This window comes from Sesamum indicum, linkage group LG8 (genome assembly GCF_026168435.1).
Source record: "Sesamum indicum cultivar Baizhima isolate 11 linkage group LG8, ASM2616843v1, whole genome shotgun sequence".
NCBI classification, from domain to species: domain Eukaryota; kingdom Viridiplantae; phylum Streptophyta; class Magnoliopsida; order Lamiales; family Pedaliaceae; genus Sesamum; species Sesamum indicum.
In genome coordinates, this window is record NC_142664.1 from 19,070,834 (window position 1) to 19,086,467 (window position 15,634).

The following is a 15,634-nucleotide window of genomic DNA, read 5'->3' on the forward strand; positions in this document are numbered from 1 at the left end:
TATCACGCTCGCTAAATTTGTGAAATAAGTCGCAAGAATATCTACAATCATCATAGATAATCACTCGAACAATGACTTAGCACTTTCCTCGTTTTCCTCTTGGTAAGATAGCAAAAGAGTTTCAGTCATCGGACACATTGCATTGGCTGCTATAATGTTAGCAGGCCACCTGAGATGATTTTCTATTAGAAATTGTTCGATGTTCTCTTGAACTCCGTAATTGTTCTTCTAGCATTTTTGTAGAGCTCTTATAAGACATTCTTGAAACTTTTGCATCCTCTTGAGATTGATCCCCAGTCGCTTCCTATACAGTGCAACTACATTCCAAGAAACCTATGCAGCATTTTTGATGTTCATGAGTTTGAGTGTGTTTTCTATAAGCTTGACCACAGACAACCCTTTGTAAGTGAAATTGCAATGCTTGTAAGAGTCACAATTGGTAAAGCCCAACAACTTGGAGGTTCTTGATAATGTAGACTTGCAACTTTTGAGTTATTAAATTCTTTTATTCCGCTGAAATTGCCAAATTTATTGGAAAGACGTATGAGATTTTTTTGTTGTTTCTTCTACCTTTTTCAATGTCTATATCTAATAAAATACCTACTAAATTTAGTTAACAAATAATTAATTTTATTATTTTTAATATAATAATTTTATTTTAATAATACGAATCACGTGCAATGCACGTGCTTTTTTACTAGTTTTGTCAAAATAGAAGGATTTGGGTCAAAGGACCCTTAATATTATATATAAAGAACGGATAGATACTTGATATACTTGCATGTGCTCCATGCTATACTAATATTTGATTTAACTATGTCTTAAATTATATTTAAAAAAATAATTATATGAAAATTAGTTAAGAGTTTTTCCTTAGTTAGATCAATATTATAATATTATTTTTTTCTTCAAAGAACAATGCATCAATATCATTCTATTAGAAATTTACTATCATCCAATCATATATAAAGGGAATAAAACTAAAATTTTAATTAACTACTAAGTATTGTTGATTATTTTAATTGCAAAATGTAACATCATTATGTTAATAAAACAATAGTTCTATACTACTACCCATGTACCAAAATTAAATATCGATATTACATCATTTTATTACATAATATTACTGGTAATGATTTTGATTTAGTATTAATCCCATTTGCACAATTTTTAAAAATACAGGGTTTATTTGAACATCATGGCTTCAATTTTGTTTAAATTTCTTTTTTCTCCACTTGATCTGTCAGTGCTTGTTGGAAAATTTTCAATTTCATGTAATAGAAATAACATTTTGAAATATAACAATTAAATTTAAAGTTTGAGTGTGAGAGCTTTATCAAAATGGGTGCGCCATTGCTCAATTTATAATTGTTTGCAGAACAAGCTTTGAGGGTTAGTTGAGGCAAATCCGATGTTGTTAGATAGTTGTGTATGTTAGCTTCGTACCCAAAAAAAGATTTGGACTTATTCAAATAAAGATATGACCATTCGATCAATTATTACTTAATCTGTCTGAATATATAGAGACGCAGTTGTTTGCTGACTAAAAAGTCAATTCCAACTTGGGCTTTTGAAATTATCTGGAGATGTTTCGCTATGACGCTTAACGTATCAGCCACATGTATGACGTGGTCGCTCTAGTATATGATGTTAGACTTGTTGAATTTGACTTTTTTTTAACCTGTCAGATTGGTAGATATATTGTGGGTTTGTGAGATAAAGGGTCTGACTCACGGATCGATCAAGCTATGCGTGCTGAGTTGTTGGGCTAGAGCCCTCCCTCCTTGTTCTTGGGCTTCTAAGATAAAAAATTGAGGCGCATCATCAATATACATTATAATTTAGAAAAGCAAAAATGTTAAGAAAAAGTTTAAATATATAGTAGACCAAAAGTGATTATAACATAAATTAAAAAACATTCTCATACTACAATCAAATTTCAGGATAAAATACTATTTTCATGTGCAGATTATGTGTTGTCTCAGTTAAATATTTAATTAAAAATGTGATTGAAACTAAAATTGTAAGCTTTTTAACTAAATCTGATGAATGCTAAAATAATTGGACTAAAGTCACATACATAGTAAATTATGGGATATATTTTGCAATTTTCCGAATAGTTAATCCCACGATTTCCCTTTTAGTAAATCTTATAGATTTGTTTAACTGAATGAAAAAGAAAAATGATAAACTGAATAATTATCAAAATTAATAAAGTGCTTTAATTTGGAATGTGTGTGAATAATTAATAAATTATTGATAAAATTAGTTAAATAAAAATAACCATATTTATGATAGAAATAAATATGATTAGGGGCATACTATGGCAATTCATAGTTTGTCAATTATGGTATTTAGTATGTGGATCTCCATTCTAATAAATAATATAGAAAATACATAAATAGTATTAATTAATTTTATACACCATCTATTACGTTAAATACAATAAAAGATGCGACATCCACTTAAAATAGATATGAATCGAAATCAATTTTGCAAAATATATGTAAGATCTTTGAGAGTTCATAAGTTTTGAAATTAAGTCACGGGATATTACAAGATTTTCAGACTTCATCCCATTAAGGATAATATTATTTTTTGTCAAAATAAATAAATAAATAAATAAATTGTAGATTGATTCATAAACATTGTAATGTTTTATTAAAGAAAGCTGCAAGACTTTTCAACCATAGTAATTTTTGAAATTATGCATAAAAGCTGCACAACTTTTCAGAAGAAATGTTACCATCATATTTCTCCGAATTTTCCCTCTGAATTATATTTTGAAACTTAAGCAGATATATCTCATTATAAATCATTTTAAATTTATTTATTCTAACAATGTGGAGGGAAGAGATATCTATATTTTTATTTATAAGCTATTTCCATCACAATTATCTTAAAACTCATTTGAAAATACATTGTTCTGTATTTTTTAATAATACACTGTATAAAAAATATGCCAGTAAAAAGGCTTCCTATTTTCAGAAAAGAAAATAGATAAATTAAGGAAATCAATAGTTTTGAAAATCGTATAGAGAATATAGGCTTATATAGTGTATTAGTGGTGAGAGTTTTCTCTATGTTTTAGCCTTTTTTTTTTCTTTTCTATTCATCTAAAATATTGTCATATTAAGACTATTTTATTATGAAAATAATAATTTTAAAGGATAATTACATCTATCCTTCAGTTTAATTATGCAAAAACATCAACTTCATTCACACAAAATGACTTTTGTTTTTGTCAAAATTGCACATACATCCTGATGGGCATGGCCCAAAAGAGATTGGCTCAAAACCGAGTACCAAGCCCAGGAGAAGGTCCATCAGCGCATAAAGAAGGCAACCCATTCGAATCACTATCCCAACTCAAGAAAGGGCCCTCCTATGATCCCACCTAGCTCATCAAGAAGGTCCGTCTAGCTCAACCCAAAAGGCCCCCTCCCTGCTCCAAAGCCCAGTCGACAAAGGAAACCAATTTTGTCATATTTGGTCCAAAGGAGGAGCCCAATTAGGAGGCCCCCAAAGCTAACCGATAGGGAGGAAGGTGCCCTAAAGAGGAGGGACTCTTTGTCCCGAAAGACTCCTCATCTTAAGGCGGTTGAGGCATGTAGTAATCTTGAGGCAGTTGGGGCACGTAATAATCTTGATGTGTATATACTGTAGAAGGACCAGCTATATCCACCCCAACATCATGACATTCATTTGAACCAATAGACATTCGACTAGAATTTCTTCTTTGTCTGTGTGATGTTGTGGGAGCATCATCGGATGGTGAAATAATTTGTTGTGGCTGATGGGTTATGGCTTCCTTGATAATAATATGTATAACTCGTGTTCGAATCTATCCACCAATTGACTATACTCTTTAATATTTAGTGGTCTAGATTGACAGAAAGCTTCAAGGGCATTCACCTTTTCTGTCTGAATATTGCAGAAAAATAATGAATGTTGTATTGTAAAAAAGGTATTTAAAATAAAGTATGTGATATTATATAACAACGTTCCACAACTTGCAACATAGTTGCATCTCCAGGTTGGTACCCGCTTTCTATACTCTATCAGTAGATGAAGACACGAAATTTCGTGTTATGTTGTAGTACCATTCCCATTAACCTCGTTCTGTTTATCTTTTATTGAAAATGACTGGCCTTTGTATAATCATGTCATATCGTCTTTATCTTCTAATGATGTTATATGTGTTGCAGGTGTCGATTTGTGCCCGTATGATTTTTTATAGAGATCTGATGGAGATTCATATCTAGAGTATTCATCGCTTATGAAGGCGAAGAACCCATTCGGGACGATGCATTTCCACTATTGCATAAAATACTAATGGACATGACGATCTCTACAGCTAGGAACATCTAACTTGATATAGCAAAATAGCCTTCAAACAAATAGGTGGCTGGGTTAGGCGTGGGCACACCTAACTATAGGATCAATTTATATTCACTTTGACCGTCAAAAATCAATGTTGGTGATATCATAACACTCACTCAAAGCTAGACGAGAAACTTTGCATAGCGAGGTATTTGTTTAATTGCATCGAGTAAGGAAATATTTACCTCAACTTTGAGTATAGTTTCAAGGATCTTTTTCTCCTCTTTGGACTTGACGAATATTTTCGGGAAGGGAAGTTTGGGCACAAACACCTTCGGACTGTTCTAACTGACTTGGTTAGGTTTTTTAGCTTATTTTGGAGGAATTTCGAGTGCATGCTCTGTTTTGCCCTGTTTTGCGTGCCTACGCACAACTGAATTTTCATCCTTTATTTTGCCCTGTTGTGCGTGCCCACGCCTAGTACTATTTTCGAGTTGTAACTCTTTTCCACTGCACAAGGTAATAGCACTAACGTTTTACTTAGGATCAACGATAGTTTGGGAGGGCAACATACCTTGAGACTCCAAACGGCTAATGGAGATTTGAGATTCCAAATTTTGTATGCTCAAGTGGGTTTCTTTTCAGAATTGTTGGGTGCTCAAGGTGAGTATTTTCACGATATCCTCTAAAGGTATACCACTATTGGGATTAGTTTGAGGTGATGGTTGTGGTTGTTGGTGCGGTACCTTTTGAAAGATTTGAGATTGATTGTCATACCTCAAATTTGGGTCATCTCTCCATTCGGGGTTATAGGTATTGAAAACGGGGTCATGTCTCCTTTGTTATTACCCGAAAATTCCACCGATGGCATCAACATATTCCATTGATTCTTAGTGAAGTGTAGAACAAGCGTCGATGCAATGTCCCGAAAATGTACATATCCCACAAGCCTTGACTTGTTGAATGCTTCCCCCTATAAACTCTCCATTCGGAGCTATAGGTATTACACAAGGGGTCATATCTCCTTTGTTATTGCCCAAAAATTCCACCGATGGCATCAACATATTCCATTGATTCTTAGTGAAGTGTAGAACAAGCGTCGAGACAATGTCCAGAAGATGTACATATCCCACAAGCCTTGACTTGTTGGATGCTTCCCCCTATAAACTTTCAACAAGAGAGGGAAGGTTAACTAAATGTTCATCAATAGAAACACTTACCTCGTTTACCCTTCATGGTGGGTCGTCATTTCTACTACCAAATTGCTGAGTATTAGCCGCCATAGTTGTGATTAGTTTATGTGCTTCGCTAGGAGTTTTGTCATACAAAGCATATTCACTAGCCGCATAAACCAAGCTTCTATTTGCCTCAAACAATTTTTCATAAATATATAGAATTAGAAGATGGTCGAGAATTTGGTGATGGGGGCAACTCTCAACCAATTGCTTGAATCTCCCCTAATACTCATAGAAACTTTCACCGGGGAATTGGCGTATTCCACTTATTTACTTTCGGATATTTGTAGTCTTTGAAGCGGGTAAGTAGTTCTCAAGAAATTATATTCTTGAGCTCGTTCCAACTAACAATAGATCGCAAAGGTAAGGAGTAGAGCCAATCTTTTGCTTTATCGCCCAATAAGAATGGAGCATTTTGATTATAAAATAGATCAAAATATCACAAGAAATTATCATAAATTGTACATAGAAGAGAAGCATTTCATCACCTATTCTTATATTTATATCCATGTCACCCCTTCCAACAATTTTCGAGGTTCATTATCTGCCAAATGCACTTTCTCAAAATTTTCTGTAGTTTAATTAATTACTCATATACTCTTTCTGCATCGAACCGAAAGATGCCCCGAATTCCAGAATCCAAGACTTAATGGGACTATTTATGCTCCAAACTAAGAGCGTCCTTGATCTCTTTTTTGTGGCAATTTTTCTTTATGTGGCCCTTTTACACCGTGAATTGAATTCATCTTAGTATGACCCTTTCATAGTGACTGGGTTCACCCTAATCATAGCCCTAAGCTCACAACTCTTGTGATTTAATGTGTCTAATTCTTAAAGCCCATTAATCATAATCAACCCTTAGCAACATACCATGAAAATCTATCTCTAAGTAAATTTGGGAAACAAGTTGATAATGAGTACCATATAGATAAGATCCGTCCATCAATTATCTTCCAATAGCATCTAATGCATAGGTAGTGGGTCGAGACTTTGTTCACTCAATCATTATACATCGACTCCTTTATTTTCTTTACTGGTCGATCTAAAGCCCCATATCCAGTGACCATTCTACCTTAAACCAAAAGAATTGATCAAGAATTACATAAAGGCTAATTGGGGTAGATCTATAAAGGCTGAATTACATAAATCCTCATGTGTTTTAAAAATTAAGCTAATCTCTCCTATATTTAAAACTAAGTCAAAAAAACCATCTGTTTTCTTAAATTTAGCACATGCACTCCTATGGTTTTTTTACTATATTTAGACCACAGGGGGTAAAATGTAATTTGGTCATCTATAAATCCTTTGAGCACAACTCATTAGCTTGCATAGCCTTCTATCCAAAATATCCACTTTATGATCACTTCAATGGCATAAAAGTAAATCAAAGCACAAATAACCTAACACAAAATGATTATAGTTTCTTAAATCAAATGACTAATCAATGGAATCACATCAATGAATTCTTGAACTCGATGTTGTCATTCCAATAGAAAATTTCTTAAAAAAGTTGTTCAATTTGCTTATCCAACAAGCACTGCCTGACATACAAAATAGTATCTTATGATTATCCTTGACTTTGAACCTAAGGTCAGAATCATAGACGCTATCTTATGATTACCCTCATATATGCATAAACATCATAAGAACTTCCTCATATTTTATATCATATGAGAAATTCCAAAACCAGACAATTTCTTCGTGAAATATTGGACCAAGCTTGTTACTCATCAGAATATGCCTATATTATAGAAGAGCACACCACCTATTACAAGAAAACATAAAGAAAACTATCAGCATGTTCAGCAGGTAAATTGGCAGTCTACACAGATAGAATATGAGCTCTACAGTTGCCACGACAACCGTTGGCTTCCATGAAAGAGTTCACTTCAATTATTTTCTCACATTCTGCATGTGTATATGATGTGTGAAATGTGGAATCCTTAGAAGTCAAGGACTCAAAATTTTCAGGGGCACTGAAATGCAAAAGCACTAACTTATAAAAATACATTGCTCCAGATTGGCAAGAACAATCTATAGGGGATGCAAGCAATTCAGTCAAGTCAAGCATGCCACCATGAATGCTATCATGGTCAAGAAAAATTAGCCCAGGAGAAGGTCCATCAGCCCATAAAGAAGGCAACCCATTTGAATCACTATCCCAACTCAAGAAAGGACCCTCCTATGATCCCACCTAGCTCATCGAGAAGGTCCGTCTAGCTCAACCCAAAGGGCCCCCTCCCTGCTCCAAAGCCTAGTCGAAAAAGCAAGCAAACTTTATCAAATTTGTCCCAAATGAGGAGCCCAATTAGGAGGCTCCGAAAAGCTAACCGATAGGGAGGAAGGTGAACTCAAGAGGAGGGACTCTTTGTCCCGAAAGACTCCTCATCTTAAGGTGGTTGAGGCATGTAGTAATTTTGAGGCGGTTGGGGCACGTAATAATCTTGAGGTGTATATACTGTAGAAAGACCAGCTATATCCACCCCAACATCATGACATTCAATTGAACCAATAGACATTCGACTAGAATTTCTTCTTTGCCTGTGTGATGTTGTGGGAGCATCATTGGATGGCGAAATAATTTATTATGGCTGATGGATTATGGCTTCTTTGATAATATGTAACTCGTATTCGAATTTATCCACCAATTGACTATACCCTTCAATATTTAGTAGTCTAGATTGACATAAAGCTTCAAGGGCATTCACCTTTTCTGTCTGAATATTGCAGAAAAATAATGAATTTTGTATTGTAAAAGAGATATTTAAAATAAAGTATGTGATATTATATAATAACGTACCACAACTTGTAATATAGTTGCATCTCCAGGTTGGTACCCACTTTCCACACTCTATCAGTAGATGACGATACGAAATTTCGTGTTATGTTGTAGTATCATTCTCATTAACCTCGTTTTGTTTATCTTCTATTAAAAATGGGTAGCCTTTGTATAATCATGCCATATCGTCTTTGTCTTCTAATGATGTATTATATATGTTGCAGGTGCTGATCTGTGACCATATGATTTTTTATAGAGATCTGATGGAGGTTCATATCCAGAGTATCCGTCGCTTCTGAAATATTTTGCCTCATCCTGAATTGGCGAAGAACCCATTCGGGACGATGCATTTCCACTATTGCATATAGACGAGAAGCTTTGCATAGCGAGGTATTTGTTTAATTGAATCGAGCAAGGGAATATTACCTCAACTTTGAATATAGTTTCAAGGATCTCCTTCTCCTCTTCCTCCTCTTTGGATTTGGCAAATATTTTCGGGAAGGGAGGTTTTGGGCACAAACACCTTCCGACTGTTCTTGCTGACTTTGTTAGGTTTTTTAGCTTGTTTTGGAGTAATTTCGAGTGCATGCTCTGTTTTGCCCTGTTTTGCATGCCTATGCACAACTGAATTTTCGTCCTTTATTTTGCCCTGTTGTGCGTGCCCACGCCTAGTACTATTTTTGAGTTGTAGCTCTTTTTCACTGCACAAGGTAATAGCACTAACGTTTTACTTAGGATTAATGATAGTATGGGAGGGCAACATACCTTGAGACTCCAAACGGCTAATGGAGGAGGCCGGTTGGCTCATTTGAGATTCCAAATTTTGTATGCTCAAGTGGGTTTCTTGTTGGAATTGTTGGGTGCTCAAGGTGAGTATTTTCACAATATCCTCTAAAGGTATACCACTATTGGGATTAGTTTGAGGTGATGGTGGTGGTTGTTGGTGTGGTACCTTTTGAAAGTTTTGAGATTGATTATCATACCTCAAATTTGGGTCATCTCTCCATTCGGGGTTATAGGTATTGAAAAAGGGGTCATATCTCCTTTGTTATTACCCAAAAATTCCACTGGCATCAACATATTCCATTGATTCTTAGTGAAGTGTAGAACAAGCGTCGATGCAATGTCCCAAAAATATATATATCCCACAAGCTTTGACTTGTTGAATGCTTCCCCTATAAACTCTCCATTCAGGGTTATAGGTATTGAAAAAGGGGCCATATCTCCTTTGTTATTGCCCGAAAATTCCACCGATGGCATCAACATATTCCATTGATTCTTAGTTAAGTGTAGAATAAGCGTCGATGCAATGTCCTGAAGATGTACATATCCCACAAGCCTTGACTTGTTGAATGCTTCCCCCTATAAACTTTTCAACAAGAGAGGGAAGGTTAACTAAACATTCATCAATAGAAATATTTACCTCGTTTACCCTTCATGGTGGGTTGTATTTTCTACTACCAAATTGTTGAGTATTAGCCGCCATAATTGTGATTAGTTTATGTGCTTCACTAGGAGTTTTGTCATACAAAGCACATCCACTAGCTGTATCAACCAAGCTTCTATTTGCCTCAAATAATCTTTCATAAATATATAGAATTAGAAGATGGTCGAGAATTTGGTGACGGGGACAACTCTCAATCAATTGTTTGAATCTCCCCCAATACTCATAGAAACTTTCACCGGAGAATTGGCGTATTCCACTTATTTCCTTCCGTATATTTGTAGTCCTTGAAGCGGGTAAGTAGTTCTCAAGAAATTATATTCTTGAGCTCGTTCCAACTAATAATAGATCCCAAAGGTAAGGAGTGGAGCCAATCTTTTGCTTTATCGCCCAATAAGAATGGAGCATTTTGATTATAAAATAAATCAAAATATCACCAGAAATAATCATAAATAGTACATAGAAGAGAAGCATTTCATCACCTATTCTAATATTTATATCCATGTCACCCTTTCCAACAATTTTCGAGGTTGAACATCTGCCAAATGCACTTTCTCAAAATTTTCTGTAGTTTAATTAATTACTCATATACTCTTTCTGCGACAAGACTTAATGGGACTATTTATGCTCCAAACGAGAGCGTCCTTGATCTCTTTTTTGTGGCATTTTTCTTTATGTGGGCTTTTTACACCGTGAATTAAATTCATCTTAGTATGACCCTTTCATAGTGACTAGGTTCACCCTAATCATAGCCCCAAGCTCACAACTCTTGTGATTTAATGTGTCTAATTCTAAAAGCCCATTAATCATAATCAACCCTTAGCAACATACCATGAAAATCTATCTCTAAGTAAATTTGGGAAACAAGTTGATAATGATCCGTCCATCAATTATCTTCCAATAACATCTAATGCATAGGTAGTGGATCGAGACTTTGTTCACTCAGTGATTATACATCGACTCCTTTATTTTCTTCACTGGTCGATCTAAAGTCCCATATCCAGTGACCATTCTACCTTAAACCAAAAAAATTGATCAAGAATTACATAAAGGCTAATTGGGGTAGATCCATAAAGGCTAAATTACATAAACCCTCATGTGTTTTAAAAATTAAGCTAAACTCTTCTATGTTTAAAAACTAAGCCAAAAAAAACATTTGTTTTCTTAAATTTAGCACATGTACTCCTATGGTTTTTTTACTATATTTAAACCATAGGGGGTAAAATGTAATTTGGTCATCTATAAATCCTTTGAGCACAACTCATTAGGTTGCATAGTCTTCTATCCAAAATATCCACTTTATGATCACTTCAATGACATAAAAATAAATCAAAGCACAAATAACCTAACACAAAATGATTATAGTTTCTTAAATCAAATGACTAATCAATGGAATCACATCAATAAATTCTTGAACTCGATGTTGTCATTCCAATAGAAAATTTCTTAAAAAAGTTGTTCAATTTGCTTATCCAACAAGCACCGCCTGACATACAAAATAGTATCTTATGATTATCCTTGACTTTGGACCTAAGGTCAGAATCATAGACGCTATCTTATGATTACCCTCATATGCATAAACATCACAAGAACTTCCTCATATTTTATGTCATATGAGAAATTTCACAACATTGGATATTATACGATTGGCCTAGTATCCAAACAACGAAAGATGCGTTCAATCAGAAATATAGCTCATCCTACATTCATAAATCAAACCAGTAAAAGGATACGTACAGAATAAACCACAATCCTCTTCTGTGATAATTGCAGGCAGCTTTTGGGAGAAGAACTTTCTGGATTGAGCATCAAAGACCTCAAAAATCTGGAAAACGACTAGAAATGAGCATAAGACTTGAGCTAATCCAGCCACAAAACCAGAAAATGCAATAAAGTTGAGGTAGCACTATTTCAATTCATCCCTATTTGATCGATATAATAGTGAATAAGAAGGCTTTCATACTGTGAAATGACCATCAAATTGACTTTGTAACAGGCTTCAACTGCATTAGAGAGTTGTCAGAAGCACAAAAAACATATTTACCAATTCTGATCAACTTGTCCCGCAGTTGGACTACTGGTTCCAACAGATGGCAACACTTACAGCAGAGTCACAAGATGAATGTGCATAGAGCATCAGGGCCATCTGTTTGATGAAAGCATACAGTAAACTATAAACTGTCATGAATTGTTCCAAAAACAACTGTGTAAAGTCATGTAATAAATGCTGAAAACTAAAACACAAATGTCTAAGGTTTACCCTATTTAAATATTGTGACAATTGATGTTTGCAGTATTGAATTGACTTAAGCTTGTTCGATAAAGAATAGCATTCATTGACCAGAGACAAGACCAAAGTTGCAAGTTGCTGGTAAACTCATCTTTCTACAGGGGAAATAACTAGTTTACCAAATTATTTTGTCGGCTAATATTGTCTTTGCAGTTGGTAGTGTTGTACGAACTTAAGCTACAAAACATCAAACTGTAGCAGCATCACCAAGACAAGCTCATCTTAATATTATGTTCTGAATGCATGTAAAAAATCACTGGTGGATCACTAGTAATGAAGAGGTCCAAAACCAGACAATTTCTTCGTGAAATATTGGACCAAGCTTGTTACTCATCAGAATATGCCTATATTAAAAAGAAGAGCACACCACCTATTACAAGCAAACATAAAGAAAACTATCAGCATGTTCAACAGGTAAATTGGCAGTCTACACAGATAGAATATGAGCTCTACAGTTGCCACGACAACCGTTGGCTTCCAGGAAAGAATTCACTTCAATTATTTTCTCACATTCTGCATGTATATATGATGTGTGAAATGTGGAATCCTTAGAAGTCAAGGACTCAAAATTTTCAGGGGCTCTGAAATGCAAAAGCACTAACTTATAAAAATACATTGCTCCAGATTGGCAAGAACAATCTATAGGGGATGCAAGCAATTCAGTCAAGTCAAGCATGCCACCATGAATGCTATCATGGTCAAGAAAAATTAGCAATGAAAAGAAATAGTTAGGCAAGTTGGCCTACCTAGTAAGCTTTCGGAGCCGGTTTCAATTTTGAAGACTTCTGGTTCAGGAAAGGCACATAAGTGAATGTTGTCTTCAGTGTGCGGTTGAACCTACACTACGTAGGTACCTTTGCAGGTGAGGCGTCGGTCAGTTCTAGAATTGATGGCAGCGATAGGTTCCAGCAATTCCGGAGACGAGTTAAGTCTACTGAAAAGGGTTTAGCACTTCAGTGTGGATAATACTTCAGGAACAACTTAACATCAGTTAGGATAGTGAAAACTTTCTATCACCTTCGAAGGAGATGCCTAAAACATGCAAACACAACGCAACTTGGCGTTAAGATATAGACCCAATTTATATCTAAAAGCCTTATTCATCACAGATTGTACCGAAATACTAATTTCACCAGCAGACCATCATACATGAAAAGATGTATGCAAAATCAGAAAATGCATTTGTTTTGTTGGTGGCCTGTATGCCACGATCAAATAAATGATGATAATGGGAGGTAGAACTCAATTGACAGAGACATACGCAATTGCAAGGAATAAGTTCGTGGCGATTGAAAACAATGAGTAATGATAACAGATTGATAATGAATTCATGATGAGAACTTTCAAGTGAAGATTAACATGAATCAAACCAAGAATTCCAATCAAAAAGTCCAGTTTTGTAGTTTCCCACCTGATTCATAGTGCGAACAGCGAAGCATGAATATCTTCAAGAATTTCAAATTCCTTCGTTATCCTGTCAGGATTGGCAATAAAAGAGGACGCAGATTAAAACCCTAAAACGCATATACAAATTTCAAAAAACAAAACTAAGATCGCGGTAATAATTCTTTCATCACATAAACAATAATAAGGCTTTCCAAGAAAATGCAAGAAACCATATTGTTCTTGCCTTTCCAAGAACTAGTACAGAGAAGGGGATTGCAGTGCGCCTACGTAAAAACACATACTCCAAGAAACATCAACATATATAATAACCAACAACATACGTAAAAACAATTTCACCGAAACAAGATCATAAAACCCCAATTGAGGCTATCAAAACAGTAAAAGAAAAGGACAATGCGATAATGAAGTAGCCGATGAAAACATCACTAGCATCTCTACCGTCAAAGTCGTAAAGAAGAAGGACCCAAACAGAAAAGATGAAGAAGTAAACAAGAATCGACCCCTCTTCTTCAGGATTGTAGAACTACCCGCCTCATCAAGAAAGATATATAGAAATTACCACAAAATTCTTCAACTTATATACGCACACTTTTTGAATTTTGGTTACCGTTGGCATCACAACGACTACCAATTACGCACGTGTCTTTTTGTTTGTACTGGTCCTTCCAAACTGTACTTGAGTGAATATAACAAATATTTCTTTTAATGTTTAATATATTATAAATAAAATAAAAAATATGTAAATTAAATAAATCATTTTTCAAAAATAAAAACAATAAAAAATATAATAAATTATTTTAATTTATTCTCCACACAATTAAAGAATTATTGTTGTGATGTTAAAATGACATGAGATCACTTTTGTAAAATAAAAATATAATTACAATTTATTTTTAAAATTATCTAATTAAGGGTATGATTTCATATTAAAAAATTGTATCGCGGTGTCATTAGTCTTCATTCAGTGAGAGCAGATGATCTTTCTTTTTTATATTAGTCGTCATGGCATGTTGTCCCTGCATTCGTATAATAAATATTTTTTTATATTTTAAAATATATCTATAAATAAGAAAAAATATATACAAACCAACAAATCACTATTTTTTTTTAAAAAAAAAGAAGAAAAAATCAAAAGAAAACCAACTAAAAGTATTATTGAAACAATAAAAGAATTGACATAGTGGTGTTAAAATGATATGGAGTTATTTTGTTATTAAAAAAAAAAGAGTAAATGCAATTAATTTTTAAAATGATCTAATTAGGGTTATATTTGTCTTTTCAAATATTAGTGCGACTATGCCCTTTGCTGCCATTATATTTTTTAATGTATTAACTAAATTAATTCCATCTAAAAGGAAAAAATTCAATAATTTTTTTTCATTTTCTTTTTTTTAATTTCAGAAACCGAATTTAACCTTTATAGAAGCAATCTTGATTTCTTCATAATTTATTTCCTCCACCACCTCCACAACTAGTTTAATGATATTTTAATAACTTTCTAAATAATTTAACCACATTTTTATTTTTTTTTACCAAGTAATATTTTTTTTTATGATTTCTCAAGTTAAAGGGATATTTGCAAAAACTTGTTGTAAGCACTTATCAGCTTTTTATTTAAAAAAAAAAAAAAATCAGCATCAGTATCTGTGATCTGCATTTTTTATTTTAAATTATTTAAATTAAATTTATTTAAGTCAACAGTTATAAAATTTTCCCCCATAAACACTCCCATCTTTCATTACAATTACATCAAAAATAATTCTATAACTTTTGTCCATAGTAAAACATAAGTTTTTCCAAACATCCCTCAAATTTCAAACATCTTCGAATCCTCACTTAAGTAGTCATGTTTTTTATAATACAACAATTTACCTCTCAACATTTTTTTTAAAACAGATCAATTTACCTCTTGTCTAAGGAAGATTTGCTTCACTTTTAAAAGCAACGGAGGTTAAATTGCTCTTTTTTTTATATATTAAAAAATAATTTGATCTCTTACAATATCACATAATGATAAATTGTTATTTACCTATATTTTTCCAACAAAAGAAAAAGGCAACGCCAGAATATTCCCTTTTAGCATGTCATAAAGTAAACATAAATATTGTATGATCAATGAACAAATATTACCCAACAAGATCTTAACTTAACCATTA

General features: G+C 33.8%; 1 long non-coding RNA gene across 2 annotated transcripts; it reads right to left on the reverse strand.

The window, feature by feature from the left end:
* Positions 1 to 1,488: 1,488 nt before the first annotated feature.
* LOC105168119 (uncharacterized) lies at positions 1,489 to 14,015 on the reverse strand. Of its 2 annotated transcripts, XR_016066966.1 has the most exons (6): positions 13,917 to 14,015; positions 13,483 to 13,545; positions 12,818 to 13,005; positions 11,826 to 11,927; positions 11,519 to 11,606; positions 1,489 to 1,798 (listed from the first exon to the last, which is right to left on the reverse strand). It is a non-coding gene; the product is annotated as an uncharacterized LOC105168119 (long non-coding RNA). The 2 variants fall into 2 exon arrangements; XR_002287720.2 differs by lacking the exon at positions 1,489 to 1,798 and having other exon boundaries at positions 11,228 to 11,606.
* Positions 14,016 to 15,634: the final 1,619 nt, after the last annotated feature.